General features: G+C 47.5%; 1 protein-coding gene across 10 annotated transcripts in view; it reads left to right on the plus strand.

Moving 5' to 3' along the window:
- Positions 1–17,514, plus strand: part of ZFHX3 (zinc finger homeobox 3) — a 513,502-nt gene that overhangs the window by 343,215 nt on the left and 152,773 nt on the right. The gene's annotated exons all lie outside the window — the stretch shown is intronic.

The following is a 17,514-nucleotide window of genomic DNA, read 5'->3' on the forward strand; positions in this document are numbered from 1 at the left end:
AACTGCATGTGACCATAAAGTGAAAATAACAAAATGCAGATGAAAAAGAATGATCTGCTTTGGATGGTTCCAGCTCTGTGGACAAGTCCAAATAGACATGAAAGTCCTTGTGCCTCCATCTATACTTTCTGAGGCTGCTGGAATTCTGTGTAACCCTTCCTCAGAGCAAAGATGGAAATTGACTGTAATTAATGCCACACACTTTCTCTTGTTCTCCTCAGTCCACATTTCCCTCTTCTGCTCAGATGTTTTCTACCTGGAGTCTATAATTTTAATCAAGCTATATCTGTTTTGAGATATTTTCTTGCATTGACATCATTGTAATTTAGACACTCAAAGACAGGAGTTCTCTGGATTTGTGCCTCCCTGCCCTGGCTGGTTCTGTTTGGTTTTCCCAGCTGGGTTCACACTCTGGCCCTTGGTGGCCATTTGGGCGAGTGGGGTGACAGGTCGATGAGCTCCCGGACATGAGGGACTGACTCTCTAAAGGGATGGCAGAAAAGACCTTTTCACCAACCTTCTACCTGGACACAGGTAACCAGCACCTGAGGAACTGTTTGAATCTCTGAGGAAGCTCTTTTTAAGAAAACAAGGGCCATCGAGCCGTGTCTGGGTGCCACAGTCACATGAGCCCATCTGGCTCATCCCCTCCCTGTGTCACACAACGAGGCTGAAGGTTGGCATTGGTGCTTCCAGGCCCCCAGCTCTCCACACTGAGCCCATTCCTGGGCAGTGTTTTGCCATCCCTGTGGCTGTGCTGATACAGCTGGTTCTGAGCCACACTGAAAACCACAAAGAGAGATGACCAGGGTTTAAAAAATCCTAGTCAGACAAAGCCTTCCCTTCCATCTCCAAAAATAAAGGGGTGCATGGAAACAGCTGGACCTTCATGAGCTCACCTTAGCAGCAGAGCAAATGGAATTACATCTCCATAGTGGTTCTGAGCTGGGAAGAAGCTATGCTGAAGTCATTGCTGCTAAACATAATTAAGGGTTATCTAGAACCCCATAATTTCCAGTCCAAAATTGTTGATAAATCTGTATGATTGGATCTATGTGACCTGCTGTTTTGTAAATCTGAATTAAACACATTAATGTGATTTTAAATTTAGAGAAGAAAATTAAGCTTTTGAAAATACCCACTGCTTGCCCCAAAGGGTATTCCTGGGGGGATAAAACAGGACCTGAAATGTGCTTCACATCAAATGAACCCTCCAGAACTCAGCAGTGTCTTTGGGATAATATGTAGCAACAGCTTTGAATTCAACTTATCCTTAACTTCAAGGTTAATATCTTCTTTCCCAAGGATTCCTCTAACTCTAACTAGAGTTAGAGTATTGTTTATTTTTCTGTTGTGAAGATCCTGGACTCTTCAGCCAAATTCCCTGTTGGTTGGCCACACCTACTGAAGTCCAGGATACACATTTTCGCAATAATCCTGGGTATCACAGTTATGCTCTATATTGCTTTTAGGCCCCTAGAACATTGCATGTAATAAAAAGTGAGCAATTTCTTTTGGGCCATGATGACTGGGAGTGACAGGGTCTGTGGTGGTAAAGGTGGCTGAGTTGAAGTTCCGTGGGTCATAAGTTTCTATTTAAACCTTGCATTTCATCTTAGATCATCTTACATTACTAGTCAAGGCTGTGTGAAAAGCAGAGGTGTTTGAAAGCTGACAGCCAGCACAGCTTCCTCCCTTTAGTTAAAAAAAAAATTGCCAGCAAGTCTTTCCAATGGCATTTTAAAAATCAAAGATATTGGATTTACAGAGTATGTTAATAGAGCAAATCCTTCAGAATTCTGCTGCAGGTGTGTCAGAGCAGAGATGGATGGGGAGGACCCTGTAAGGGCTGCTGCTGTCGCTGCTGCCCAGCCCAGGCTCCAGAAGTGGGGCGGGAGCAATATTATTTCCAAGCATTTTAACTTGCTGCCTGAGAGAAAACAAGTGTCAGTGGCTGTTTGGTGAGCCAGCCCTTCCTCAAAGTCGGGGAGTTAAAGTGCTTGGAAATGACAGGTCTGTCACCCCTCGTCCCTGGCTGGAGCCAGTGCAGGTGACGAGTTAAGTGCCGTAACAGCCATCCCCAGCCCGAGCCTGTCCTCATCACTGCTCCTCTGACCTTGGTCTCTGCCTGCATTCAGTCTCTGTGAGACCTTTTCTTCATCTCTCTTTCCTTTCAAAACTTGTCTTGGACCTCACCTACTTTCCTAGGAATGTGATACTCCAGCTTCCCCCAGCAGCATTGCCTGGCTCTCGGAGCAGGCTTAAGGGCATGGAAAGCGATAAAAAGTCTTTAGAATGAAACTATTTCTTGCAAACTTTTAGGCATGATAGATGCCATCACACAGAGGGGACCCAACCCCACCGTGCCCACCCCTGATCCTGCATCCTCCAACAGTGCAAGGGTTCCTCATCTATGAGGAAGGGTGCTTGCCTTTCAGTAGATGAATTTCATCCTTGCATCCTTGCCTTTTTTCCCACTCTGGACACATTTCCAAGCCCAAAAGCAAAAGGAACCTCTTCTGCATTTCCAACCTGAGGCTACCTGAGGTTTTATGAGGTGCTTGGCCCCCAGCATGGTCCTTGTGAAGCGGAGGGGCCCATCAGTTCCGTAGAATCTTCTGTGGAATGGTGGTCAAAGAGAAGTCTCTTGGGATGGTGTCTAAGATCCCTGTTAGGCTTTTCTCTGTCTGAAATATTTCAGCCCTGGGAGGGAAGCAGCAATGGTCTTTGAGGTGCTCTCTAGTGCAAACTCCATCAAAGGGAAAACAGACACAATGGTGCTGGGACAGGGAGCGGGAACTCCAAATGCTTCCTTAAATGTCAGTGAGTAACGTATCATCCGGGTGTAGCCTGTGTGGAAAAATGAAATTATCTGCAAACAGCTTGGATAGAGGGTAAAAAAGTTAAAAATACACTGTTAACGTGATAAAATAAGAGTGGGTGCTGCAAGCTGTGGCATGCCATGGCTTTCAGGAAGCACAGCCCTGAAGAAGTACAAAAGGCCTTTAGTTTGAGGTAATGAGGTGCATCTAATTATATTTAAGAAAGAACAGCAAGAACTACTTAAGAATACACTACCCACCCTTTTCTTTTCACCAGGGCCAGGCAGAATCCCAGTCCTGAGACACCGTTATTTTTTAAAGGGTGAGGATTTCAGAGAACATCACAGAAAACAAGGTTATTTTCCCATAACTGTGGGAAAAAAAAATGGCAAAGGCTTTCTTGTCTGTTCTCTTCTTCCTCTCAATAACTCCCATTAGGGGAGGGAAAAAAAAAAACACAACAAAAAACAAGCAGGCCAAAATAAGCCCGGCCGTCATGAGAAATGAAGGCTGTCAGAATGACATCTGACACCGGCGGGCCACAGCTGAAGAACAAGGGAAAAGTTTTCGGACGACTGTCACTGACCCATAGTCCCTCGCTCCTAACCTTGCTCTCCAACATATGTTTCTCATTTCCTTGCTTATAGCTGGCCCAAGCTAATGATATGTGTTTTGGCAGCCCTCCCGTGCTTGGCATAGTGCCTGCCTTGTTCTCATTGTCTCCGCTACTTACAGAAACCCCTTTCTCCGTCTTTCTCTCTCTCAGAAAATCAGCTTTGTACAACTCCAAGTATGCAAAGCAGCTCTTGCTGCCAGAGCTACCATCTCCCAGCTCCTCCACCCGTGTCCCCGGCTCTGCGCCACTGGCCAGACATGCCGGCAGAAACACGGGGAGACTGCCATGGAGCGGGACTCGAGCTGGGTGGAAACAGTGGAAAATCAAACATATTGGCCCATTAGAGCCTTACTAAAAATACGGAGAGCAGAGCTATTCTGAGGGACGATGGCATGGGAAAGCTCTGCCTGGAATCCTGGGTCCCTCCAAGCAGACAGGGCTGTCGAGCAGACGTGGGAAGGGGAACTGGCTCCAGCCCTGGGGGGCAGAGGGCACCGCGCTTGGCAGACGCCGGGACGTCACTGACCGGGCCAGGCGCTGCCAGGGCGTTTGTTTGCTGCCTGCAGTCAGTGGTTATGGTGGATACGAACAGGGAGGGTGTTCTGCAGGAGTCCAGGGCATCCACTGGCTTCTGTGGGACAGGGACCACACCTGGGAGTGTTCAGGTTTGGCCTGGATCCCGCTTCCTGGAACACTACTGATTGGGAGCATGGGACAGAGCTGGAGCGTGAGGGCTGCCCTCGCCTCTCAGGGCTCAGGCACTGTTGGATCCTGACACATGGGTATTTGCTTTGTGTTGGCATGGGGGACCGTGCCCGCGGCATCAAAAGAAAAGGCCACTGCTTCTTCACAAGGCACAACCAACCCAAAACACCACAGCAAACAGAACAAGTGGCAGCAGAGAGCGACAACGCCGGGCTGCAGACCAGCTCTGCCCCACAGGTGTTTGATGAATCTCAGTATTACCTTCTCGTAACCTTCCCCATACCAAAAAATACAATCTGTGTGTTAGTCTGGGCACCGTTTGGCCACCTTGGGTAAAATCACAGGTTTTTAGAAACTCTGCAACTTCTTCAACATGTGCTTTTCTCTAGACATAGGGATATATGGTTGTATTACTTATGTTTATGTACTGAAGGCTCCATAACCTGCTTGTCCTCTGTGTGTGTATCTTTTTTATATAAATATTCTCAGTCAGTGTGCAAACTGACATTATTTTGTGCTGGCAAAGGCAGGGTAACAATGGTGATGTAAAATCCAGTACATGATGCTCAGTTACATCGGTGTATAGAGGGTGTTCTGTAGGACTTTGCACCCAATGCGACAATTTTTAGGCTATTCCCACCTTTTTTATATCCAGGGCAGGGTGAAGGACTCACACTAAGTCTGAGAAATCATCAGGAATTAATCTCTGGCAAGAAGAAAGCCATGCCATCATTTTAAAGACACTGAGCCTGTTAACTCCACCAGCAGCCACTCCACTGTGTTTGGTGCAAAATATTTATGTTCATTTTTGAAAGAGAGAAGAGCAGAATTTCAGCAGTGAACTCGTCCTCAGTGTGATGAAAGTGAAACTTAAATTTTTCCTTCTTTCCTCCTCTCTTTTCTGACACTGTCATCCACTTTAGTGCCTGCTCTTTTAGAGCCTGGTCCCGTGTCACCGAAGTTAATGGGAGATTTTCCATGCGCATTGTCTGCGAGCAGGAGCAGGCCATTACCAGGGCTCGTCACCCCTGCGCCACATTCAGCTGTTTCCTCTTTGTTCCTGCTCCTTGTAGCAAGGTCATTGCTGAACACTTTTTATTCTTCCCCTGCTCTATCCACAGAAACCGTTTCTCACACAGGAACTTCACTCGGCGCTCTGTGATCTCGGGTGCATCACTGCAGCACCCCCCCTATTTCTGTCCTTCCTGGTTATTGGGGTGTAATTTGGGCGAGAAGAGACCTTTGGAGGTCACTGTGTCCAAAGCCCTGCTGAAAGCAAAGCCAACAGAAATCAAGCTGCCAAAGGCCCTCTCCAGTCAGGCATTAAAACCTCAGTAGCCTCCCTGGACCCCTGTCCCACTTTTTGACTGATTTCATGAAACATTTGTTGATGTGTCACCCCTCCCTGCGCACCCCACCAGGACCTGGCTCCGTCCCCTTGTGCCGTGGGTGCACGGCCCCCATTTCCCAGGCTGTCCCTCTTATCCCCTCCAACCTGCCTGGCACTCCAGGGACTGCTGTCAGTTCAGATTCATTCCTGAAGCTCACTCTGAGTGTCCATGGGCTCCATCTCCCGGTCTCGGCATCATGGGACAGGGAGCCAGCTGGGGCCAACAGGTGCCTCGTCCTGCACCTCACAGTCCCCCTGAGCAGGATTCCTGAGACCAGCTGAGAGTGTCTCACACTCCAAGGGCTCCGGCTGCTGCCAGGAGTTCTCAGACCCTGTCTTGGAGTGATCCCAAAGCCAGCTCACCTGGACAGCCGTGACAGCTGATTCCCCTGTGTGACCCGAAGCACCTCTACATCTTCTTTCCTCTGTCCTTATCTCCCCAGTAAATCGGTGTCTGATCATAAATCCAGAACATCTTGCCAGGTTTTAGAGCTGCTGCTTTAGAGGTTCCAGGGGATACAGAGAGAGGAAAGTTGCATTTTGGAGATCTGTGAGTTCTACAAACTGGCATAAGAGTAATAAAGAAGCACCAAGGTATTTTTAAGGCACAGAATGAGAGAAAAGGGCGAGAAGATGTGTCTTGTCTCTCAGAGCAACAGCTGGAAGTGGGTGATTAGAGGCTGGTGAGTTTGTTGGGTGAGGCTTGGCCAGGTGTGTGGACAGGGCCCTTCTCTTGGTGTGGGGCTGGGTGGGTGCTGCAGGAGCACAAAGGGCTGCGGCGCAGGGCGGGAGAGCTGGTGTTTAAATGGTTAAAATATCACCACATTTGGCTGTCTTGGGTTTCTCATAAACATTCAGCGAAGCACTTTCGTTCAATCACACATATTAACTACTTAAGTTCCCCTCTCCAAGGATGTGGATTGTTATTTTATGCCAAATGTGCTGTAATTAAGTTTGACATAAGCACATGGATTAAATATGTGGTTTGGTGTGCAAATGGGAGATGGCTTTTCCTTCTGGCCATATGGAGGATGCAGCCATATGATTTGAGGTGTAGGGAAAGAATTCTTTACACTTTATTTTGTTATTCAGCGTTGTCTCTTTTATTAAAACTGCTCAGGTTCATCAGCTGGTACCAAGAACATTGGTGTTGGTTTAACCACTTGAGGAGGAAGGTAACACCAAGCATTGCCCTTTTTCCATGTACTCCCTATGAAATACATGTATATTTAACATGTGCATACACTGATATGTTAGGGACAGCATATATTGGGTAATAATAGGTTATTTGTGAATTGTCAGAGATAGACTACATGATTGGTTTTAATTGTCCAACCCTGTTAGAACACTGTACCTTGCAGTGGTGTAACATTGGTGTGCACTTCTTGTAAGTTATGGTTTGCAATGATAAAGAGACCTCAGCTAAGGGCCTTTACATTATCATTACTACTACTATTGTTATTATTATTATTATTATTATTATTATTATTATTGCATCCTACTTTAATGTCAATAGCATCTAAACCAGAACATGGTTGTCATGGTGCTTGCCACTAAACTCATAAGAAAATGTGACATTTATCCCATAGATAATACTGTCTAGTTTAAGGCCAAATAAAAATGGTGATAGAAAAAAACATGGAGGTAAGAAGACGAGGAAGAGGAAGATCACATCCTCATGATCAGTGGGCACAGGAAATGATCATTTCAAATTCAATACTGCATTGTAAATGCCATAAGAAAACAAGCTTTCCATGTTCCTTGACAAGTTCCTCCTCTCCTATGAAAGGTGGCCCTAGAGTCAGTTGTTATTTGTGTATTATTTTATTGAATATTTATTTCTTTTCCCAGTTCTCTACATTTCAGCTGCTTTGCTGTCATTTCAGTTCCTGAATTCTGCCATCTGTTGTAACATCTTGTACCTCTTTGTTTAGAAACTGACCTTTTGGTCAGCAGAGCCAAGTTACTCATAATTTTGTGTGTCCAGCTTGAAATGCTGCAAAGGGACTTGATGTTCAGGCAGTTCATGTTACCTGGTGGCTATAACTGCTGTGCCTTAGCCAAGGACCCAGGATGAGGCTGGGTACCTGCAGGTGAGCATTGCAGTGCTGTTTGTGAGAGCCAGCGAGGCTCTTGGCCAGGCACCAAATGGGCATCACCAAGTGTATGAGCCCCCTGTGAGGCTCCTGGCAGGGCTCCAGCTCTCAGTAGTGTTTTGGTTTTGGTGAGTGAATCTGAAAAAGAAAACTTTGCAGAGTTCAGGGAAGAGCTACAGCAAGGATTGGCAGTCTGTAGAATGTGCTTTGCATTTAAAAATTTAGAGAAACTCAATCTAGGTATTATCCAATGAAACTAGTGAACTGTTAGGACAAGTTGTTTGGGGAGATTTCACAGAATATTCTGAGTTGGAAGGGACCCACAAGGATCATTGAGTCTAACTCTTAAGTGAATGGCCCATGAAGGAATCTATGTCACTTAGCATTTATAGTTGAAGATTGGATGATATCCAGTGACACCCTTCTCCACAGGTTCACCTCGTCCACCTTGCAGCATCCAACCCTGATGCTGTTACTTGTTTGTTCAAATGAGCATTATGATTCCATACAAATCAAAATACCTTTAAGTATATTATAATTTTCTACCCTGCTGAGTTCTCAGAGGCTCTTCCATGAGATCCAAGTGAGCCATTCCTCTTTGCCTGGCCTACCTGGATGTTCTCTGTCAGACCTCCACTTACTTCACATGTCATGGATGAAGATTGTCTCGTGAAGTGTTGGGTTCTCCAGAGTGGAGGGCTGGAAGCTTTTCTGATAACTCTCCTTTGGGAAATCGGGGCTTGACACGGGTTTACAACATTGCCATAAGTTAGATTTGGTGACCCAAGAGTCCACAGTGAAAATTGCTGAGAAAATTAAAACCAATAATTACTTCCAGTGCAATAATGTTGGCATCAAGTGTGTCTCCATCCTTCATCTCTTTGCTGACACATGGCAAGTGTTACCTTCTATTATACACTCAGGTCAATCGTGTACTTTTTAAAGACTTGCAACCAAACTTCCTCCCAGGCCTTCCAGAGACTTCCCTGTTTCTCAAAAACGTATTAAGGATTAGCCAGAAATGTTTAAAGAGTTTCCAAACGATTCCTTTAAAATTATTAGATATACAAGTGTTCAGACTTGGTAATTTAAAAATCTTTAACAGATGCTATTTAACCTACACCTTTACTATTACATGACCTTGATTATATATTTACATCAACTACTTTGATTACAAATGTGCACCAGGAATGTTTTACTCCACAGTTATTGACATTTTTCCCCTCTCTGTTTAGTAACGGTTAATTATTGCACATAATAATCAATTATTTGAATTTATCGTATCAAAGGTGAACTTCAGAACTCTTGGTTTATTGTTTGTGAGGGTTCTGTGGGTAGCGCTCGACACAGCTGACTCTTCTTATGAGTTGTTCACACCCATCAGCTTTGGCTCATACTGATCGTCACAGATGTTTCCTTGTTTAATTTGTTGTACTTTGATTCCTGTTTTTTATAGCTGCTTTCATATCCTCTTTTAGCAGAGATGTATAAACTTCCTTGTGAAGAGAAATTTGCAGCTTTTGGGGCACCAAATGAATCGTCCTTGATCTTGGCTGGTTTTCACAGGGAATTTTCAGGTTATTTGTTCTGTTCCACACAGGTGTTATTAGGGCTGGGAGATTTACTCCTTTCAAACACACAGGAATAGCACTGTGTGGGTTTTGTAAGAAATATAACAAGGCTTGGCTGTTTCTGCATTCAGTCCACCCAGGGTTTGCCTGCTAGGGTGAGGGTCTGATGCTACACGGCCTCATCATGGCGGTGGACAAAGCACATGTCACATCCATTTCTCAGTGATCTCCCACCCTCTCCCTTTCCCTCCCCCCCCCCCTTTTTCTTCTACTGGAAATGGCTGGAAGCAAAACCCAAACATTTAAACATCACAGTATCAATAAAACAGCTCCTGTTCTCTATGAATATGCCATGACATGGGGCAGGGGACTGGGACAGGACCCATCTGCCTTGGTCAGAGCCAGCGGTGCCAGAGCCAGCTTGGAACTGGTCAGTGAGGGAGTTGGTTTGTTGCTCCAACACAGTCCAGTGCCTGCAGGTGTTCGCTGAACTATCCATGTCAGCCCAAAGAAGGGATTTAGGCTGCATGGGTGTGTTGGTGCAGTGTGGAACAGGGACTCTCAGCATTACATGGTGGTACCAGGTACCCCCAGGGATGAGCAGCCTGAGCCACTGTGAGCTCAGCCCAGGGCTCGTCCTGCCTTGGGGCCACGCAGGTGCTGCAGCTGCTGGAGAGCATCCTTTGGGTTTGGTTCATCTGCACCGACCCAAAGGTCATGTGGAGTCTGTGGGTGGCTCGTGCTCCGTATGGCTGCTCCTGGGAGAGGAGAACTCGTGGGTGAGCACCGTGCTCTCTGCAAGAGTTAGAGCAATCAGAGGTAACTCAGGTCTTCTTACACTTGTGCATCTCGTCTTTATCTCCTCAGACCTACGCTTAAGTTCCCTTAAAGAAAGGACAGACCTAGGGTTTATTTTCTTTAACTTTTTTTTAAGTTTCCACTGGCACTGAGGTGAATGTGCTGACTTGTGCAGAGGGACCTGCCAGGAGGTGTCACCAGGATCATTTTGAGTCTGTCAGTCTGGACACAGACCTGCAGGCTTGTTCTTACAGAGACTGGAGACACAGACTCACTCTTTCAGGAGGTGTTATGTTTCAGAACCCCAACAACTAACATCAGCACCAGCACCACTGATTGCTGGCACTTTGCTGTGTATGATATAAAGCAGGGTCATTTCCAGCTCTTAAATATTTAAAAATTATTGAAAACCTCCTCTGTTTGCTTACTAGTCAATGTTTAGTCATAGGTAAATATTCCACATCCAAACAACAGGTTAGCCAATTGGCTGCTTTAGGGAAAGAGCTGGGATCTTGTTCGGATTTGTGACATACAGATCCAGGCAAAGGGACCTGGGATGGTAGAAGTGGCACATGTCCCATGGGATCATTCTGACGGATTTATCGCCATTGGCACAGGTGTCAGTGATGAGCTGTGGCACAAGATGGGTGAGAACCTGGCCCTCAGCTTTTCTGAGCCTCAGAGCTGGTGTGAGCGCTGAGAAAGTGCTGAAAGAGGAACAGGAAACAGATGGGAGATGAGATTTCTTAGAATGCCGCTAATTTCTGAGAGTTTCCAGCCCAGTCCCACACCTGGGAGAGGCAGGGCAGCCCCGAGCGAGCGTTGTTCTTACACAAGGAGAGAGCCAGAACAGAGAGGGACAGTGAATTCCCAGGTAACACAGTGAATACGAGAAGCATTTTTCTACTTCTCTGTGGCTTTGAAAAAAATGTAAAAACTTTAACACTCTATTTTTGTATCAGAAAGTGAGGGGTTCATCAGCCCTGGCTCCGTCCGGCACAGGGAGGAGGAGGATGGGACAGGACAGTGCTTGCTGGCTGGGCAGTAGCCCTGGGGAGGAGCAGGGACACCAGTGGAGCCACCTCTGCAGGGACACTGTTGGAGACACCCTCACTGGGACGCTGTTGGAACCACTCTCACCTCAGCAGGCAGCAAAGCCAACTACCCTCGCTCAGCCTTCCCTCCCTCCCTTTTACCGCTCTCCCGACCCGGAGGGTGCACTGAGCCCCTCCGAGGAGGAGGAGGATGTTGGGGACATCCCCCAGTGTGGCCGGGGGGCCGGGGGCACCGGGCAGCGGCTCCCCATGCTGAGCCGCCGACACGCTGCCACAGGTTCTACTCGGGCGATTGTGTTGGCAGTTTCATTTATATTTTCCTTCAGAGTGGGACTGAGCTCCTTAACCACGGAGGGAAATTTAATCTTTTTGCTGATAAGACGGTAAAATACTGCAATCCGGCTGACCTCCTGAAACCAGATCCAAACAACCGGGCTGTCCAAAAATCCGAGACACCCCTCCCCCTGCCCCGCGACTGCATTTCCCTGGTGACCTCAGGCAGCCCGTGGCCAGCCCGGATCCTTTGAACACATCCCGGAGCGGGGCGATTAGAGGCGCTTTGATTGCCCAGCTCGGCGGGTCCGGGGGCTCCCGGCCCTCCTCCGGGCTCTGCTCCGGCGGGGTTTAAGGCAAAGCTCCTTCCTCCCCCACCAGCCCCCTTTCATTTTCGTACAGCGTATTAAACCTCAAGACGTAGTTAACACTAATCCTGATTTATTTAGGATTTATCTGCATTATTAATTCCAGTCATGTTGTGAAAAAGTACCAAGGGTTCCAGTTTGTATGTAAACTTGGGCCGTTTTGCAGAGAGGTTTATTTCAATCTTCTCCTTGAAGTGATATTTTAGCCAAAATCTCAGACTTTCCCCTTTTTAAAACACTTCAGATGGGAGCTAGCCATAATAATTTGATTTATTGTTATTTTTTCCCCAGTAAATACCCTCTTGGACTATTTTATGCATTAATCTGGATTTGATGTGGATTTAAACATTTACAATGCAAAATAATTTGGGTTAAAAATAATCCCCCTTGATAAAGCTAAAAAACCCCCCCCAACTGTCACCATCTCTGACAGCCAGACATCGGAGATCCTTGAATATGCAAATCGAGGCGAGGAGAAGCCTGAGAGCAAGAACGACCGTGGTGTCTCCTTTGATGGCCCGGTCAATCAAACATCCCAACCCATGAAGATCTGGATCTCGAGCTACTGAGGCTCAAACCTCAGCTCAGTCCTTGTGCTCAGTGTGCCTGCAGATCTCACCGCTCAGGCTGAATCTCCACCCTGTCCCCAGGCTGGGATTCTGCAGAAGGAGAATATTCCTGCGGGATCTGTGTCGCGTGGTGGGCAGCACCCACCCTAAATTTCCAATTTAGGCCTTTCACTGGGAGCAGTGCCAGGATACATTATGCCCGTTCTCTCCAAGGCCGCAGTCGTGTTGCTCCCCACCCGCCTCCTCAGAGCTATTCCCAACCAGATTGCCAGGCCTACAGGGAACAATTTTCCAGGGTATTTACTTGTTTCCTGAATAGGCACTTGGGATACTGGCATCTCTTGATCATCTCTCTGTGCAGGAGCAACTGAACAGCTTCCTGGGAGAAAAATCCATTGGAGACTGCTGAAAAGTGGGACATACTTGTGGTGCGGAAAGTCCTTTAATCCCAAGTTGTTGGTGGTTTCTGGGGCAGCAGCACTGTCTGCTCACTGATTCCATACTTCTGCCTGCAGGGCTGCTACCGGTCCCTGTTGATGACAGGATATTGGCTAGATGGACCATTAATTTAATTTATCTTCTTATAATCTCTTAACTAATGTAGAAATGGGATGTACCTGGTTCAGTTACAGTCCTTTCCCAATACAGCAGAAATCTGCCAGGAATATTCTGTCATTACATTTTTGTAGTTACTGCCATGGTACCTGAACCAGGGGATTTTGGCACGAAAAGGGCAGAGAAATCTACTGACTCTTCCTTGCAGTTATGTCTTGAATTAGGTGCGTGCTATGGCGTGGGACAGATCAAAACCTGTACATTTACCAAAATCCCGGTGTTTCTGTTATCCTGAATGCTGGTAACGTCTCTCACCTCCTGGTTTTGTTATTTGGAGTTTAATTTCCAACAGTGTCATGGCAAAAGGCACCACATGTAACCCAGGGTTCCTTCGCCCTCTGTCTGACAGTGGCATGCTTGTGCCAGGGCACAGGGTCCAGCCATCAGGAGTGGGGAGGTGAGGCCAGGTCACTGGGTGTTTCTGATCAGGCTGGGAAGGGCAGCCCAGACCTGTCCCCAACCAGCAACTCCCGGCTGGCACAGGGGGCTAAATCCACAGAGCTGAGGATTCATCCCAGGGGATTCATCCAGGGAAAAAGCCCAGCCAGTGCCATGCAGCTCCATGGGGCTGGTCAGGTCACTGAGCTGCCTGTCAGAGGTTCCTGACTCTCCAGCTGCTCTCAGCCACTTCCATCACCTCGCAGGCTGGCAGTTTTCCAGTAGAGCAGATACCCCTGCCCTGAGGTACACCTGGCAGCGGGAGGGGGGCATTGTCTCTTCCCTGCAGCCATTTAAGGACAATGTTGGCTCTCACTGTGCCAGCAGGCGGACCCCGGCAGTGCCCACGGCGGGTGGACACGGGGGGTTAAGGTGGTCCAGTGCAGCTCTCAGTGCAGCACTGGGCAGGGGTGTCCACCAGGCTGGTGGGCAGCTGTCCCAATGCCGGCCTGGAAGCAGGGAGTCAGCTCCAGGTTGGGAAGTGGAGGCACCAAGTAGTATTGTGCTCTCAGCAGAGAGTCGTAGATTTTGGGACGTCCCTACAGAAATCAGGAGTGTCCAGGTGACAGGTTTGGCAGAGGGTTACAACACACTGCAGTTCCAGACTCAAACATGCTGAAAGGCACTGGGGTGTGCTGGAGGGACACTGGCCCATCATTTTTCTCTGGGACAAGGTGTGTGTGTTGTGTCCATGCTTGCCAGCCTGGATGCTCCCTGTTCTGGGAACATCCCTGTTCCACAGTGGGCTTTGCTCTGGGCAGATGCAGACCCCCTGCCAAAGGACACCTCAGGGATGACCCCCCCTGGAGTCCAAAAAGTCAATCAGCTGGAAAAGGTAACCCTCCTTCAACCCAAGTTTCACCAAAACTAGGTTGTCTGACTTGAACTTCCAGTCACTTATCAGAGCTTTTCCCTGTTGAAGACTTAAAGGCCTCCCAGTCAATAAACACATTAGCTCGCTAAACATGCGGATGCCTTTTCTTCTCTGGATTAACCCTTTGGGAGCTGGGGCTTCCTTTGGATTTGTTAGGATATTGATCACAGATCATGTTTGCCTTTCAAACTCTTTTTCTGCTTTGGACTTGACAGATAGTTTCAGTGCTGCAGCCAAGCAGCAAATCCACTGTGGCCGCACGGAGAACAAGCTGTAGGAACAGCTGCTCTGGGGCAGAGACCCCTTCTAGAGCCCCAAAGGAAACCACTTACCAGGAGTCACTCATTCTCATAGGGCATCGCTAATTAAGCAAATACCGTAACGTTAAACAGTGTCAGATATAATAGATGTGTATTTTCAGTATTAGCACAAATTGTATTAAATTAAAATACACTTTAGCCTAATTTAGCTCTTCTTCCCCTATTGAACATCACAAGCCCATGCAGTAAAGTAACTGTGCATCAAATGGAAAAGGAGCCCAGCTGAGCCAGCCCCACTGCTCTGGGTAAGGACACATTAAAGGAGCTCTTAGAGAACGACTTAGAAGAAACTTTGCAAAATGGAAAGGTTATACTTTATGACCCTGCTGACCTAAATGGATGCAAAAATATCAGAATTAGTGACCTAAAAGAAAGCAGATCTGGCTTTTTTACACATGTGGTAACCTCATCCTCTCAGTTCCCAGTTGCTTGAGAATCTGGAGTAAAATGTCTCTGCTTTTGGTTAAGGCTCTTTGCTATTGCACCTCTCATGTATGGCACGGTCCTTTTTTACACACTCTTAAAAATGCAGCTGCACCTGCCTGGCTCAGAACTGGGCAAAGCAGGTGTTGAATTCCCTTAATTTGGACCATATTCACAGGTTTTTGAGCTCCTGGTAAATCTCCTCTTGGATAACTTCGCTGTTCCGCTGCAGATATTGCCTTTTCCAGCCCCTCTAATAAATTATATTGAGTCTACATGCTTTGGTTTTAAGGCTGTCTGTTAGACTTCTTAAGATCTTCTCTTTTTTCCATCTAGTTGAGGATTTCGTAGTTTTTCCTCTTTTTATACTTTTTTTGAAGAAGGATTTTTCAAAATTCCGCCGTGGACTGCATGTGAGCTGTGCCTTTCCCAGAGTGACATACAAAGATAATCCTCTCACCGTACAACATCTAACTTTATCCTCTTTCTAGGCATTAAATTTAGTAACAAAACCCCCAAGAAGGTGGTATAAAACCTCATCCAAACCTTGCCTCCAGGCTTGGTTGCCCTTATGGTTCTTTCAGCCCCTCTTTCCTTACGTGATCGCTCCCTTTTCATCCGTGGGCTGTTGGGTTTAGCAGCTCCTCCTTGTGCACATCAGCTCAACTTCTCCAACCATCCTGAGCAGGAGGAACATCATCTGACAACAAAGTGGAATGTCTCAGGCAAGGAATGCTGAAATATTATAAATGGTTCTAGAAAAATCATGAGGTGTGACTCTGTAGTGCACGAATTGGAGCTCAGGCTGGCCGAACAGGCAATCATTACAAATCTCTCATTTCAGTGAAACATCTGTATTTTGTGAGTTTAACATGCTGCCTCCTCCATCCTGCCATGTTGTACAGGGATTCTTCTTAGATATGATTTGGTTCTCCAGGTTATTCCTATGGTTCTTGTTAGCCTCCATGTTTACTTTTTGATTTATTCTCATTTAGGCAGCTGAGATTTCTCTTTGTCTTCAGAATTCATGTAATGGGTTTGCATCATTTTCTGCATTGTGCACTGGGGAAATTACAAATTCAGCACACAGCCGCACTGAAACTTTCTTTAAAAGGCTCAATCGACATGTGGAGCACGATGTTATTTACCTGACAACATCCTCTGGAAATCCCTTAGTGCAATGCCAGCATTGCCATGACTGTGACTGAAAACGGTGGCGTAATCCGAGAGGGAAGGGGTCTCTCTCTTTTAATGCTCGTGTCAGAGAAGAAGCTGATAAGAATCACGATTTAAAGTTTTTCTAAGGCTGGGAATAATTAACCTTCTAGTGCTGCCGCTGGTTTGCGATGTCACACGCAGGAAGCGGCGTCACTTCCCCGCTCCCGCGCGGTGGTGACAGTTCCCGGCTCATTTCAGAGGCGCGTTGAGAGGATCAGTTCACACTTCTCCATCACTGGCGCTGCATCGAGTGTGACGTGTCTCTGGTTTGCTGAGCAGGAAGAACCAGGCAGTGCACGGGGGTGACTGACCAGGCTGCTCTGTGTGAGCCTGGGTGGCCGCCTGTCCCGTCCTCCCTGTGGCCACGGCCCATGCCACTTCATCGGGAAGTGGAGTCTTACTCCTGAGGAGAGTATTTGGTTAAGAGGATTTCCTTTCTCATGCAGGGACCACAGTAGCCATGCCAATAAGGGTGGGAGCGATTATGAGAGATTGACTGGTGGAATATAATCCCTGCGTGCTGCTGGTTTGATCTGGGGAAGATTGCGTTTCAAAGGTAGCGGCTCATCCTGGGCCAGGAGCAGCGTTCCACCCGTAAATAGGGCTCTAATGAGATCCGACAGCCCTGATTTCTCTGGTGATACAGTAAAACAACACGACCAATGCTGATGGTTTGGGGTCCTGACCTTTAACAAGGACTTGCGACACAGGGCAAACTGCCCAAGAGAGATGGAGGGGCAGGAGGCCAGGGGACAAGGTCGGCAGATAATGAAGTGGTCAGCATTGGATTTCTGTCACTCATGGTGGTTAAGTACAACAGTGAGGGACTTCAGTAAGAGAAACTGTGAAAGAGCACACACAGAAATCACAGAGAGCCAGGGAGCTGGGGGGTCAGTTACCTTCCGCTGCGAGCTCCAAAAGTCCCAGTGACTTTGGTAATGAAGAGGGTGAGGGCAGGAATCATGCAAAGGGAGCGAGAGAGCAGGGAGGGAGCACGATAGATTAAAGCAAATGGAGAAGAAAATCCAAGGGGACTGGCAATGTGAGCACTGCAATCCAGTGCTGAGACCCAGGGAGGGGAATGAAGCACCTGCAGCAGCAGAACAGTCTAGACCAGAGGGTGCTGATGACAGAGCCCCTGGTTTACGCAGGCAGAGTTCTGGCTGCCCCTGGTCTCCCTGGCAGCAGGGGCACTCCTGAGCATGGCCCTGGCCCTGGCCCTACTTACACCAATGGGTGTGGGCCCCACAGCCACCAGGAGCAGTGCCCGGTCATGCATCCCCCATCCCAGTTGCTTTCAGCCTCAGCCTTTCCTGGCACTGGGAACTTCTCTGGGGCCCGAGGGGTGGCTCATCTTCTTTTA

Source organism: Manacus candei, unplaced genomic scaffold (genome assembly GCF_025592945.1).
Source record: "Manacus candei isolate 608988 ecotype Guabito, Panama unplaced genomic scaffold, ASM2559294v1 h1tg000065l, whole genome shotgun sequence".
Taxonomy (NCBI): Eukaryota; Metazoa; Chordata; class Aves; order Passeriformes; family Pipridae; genus Manacus; species Manacus candei.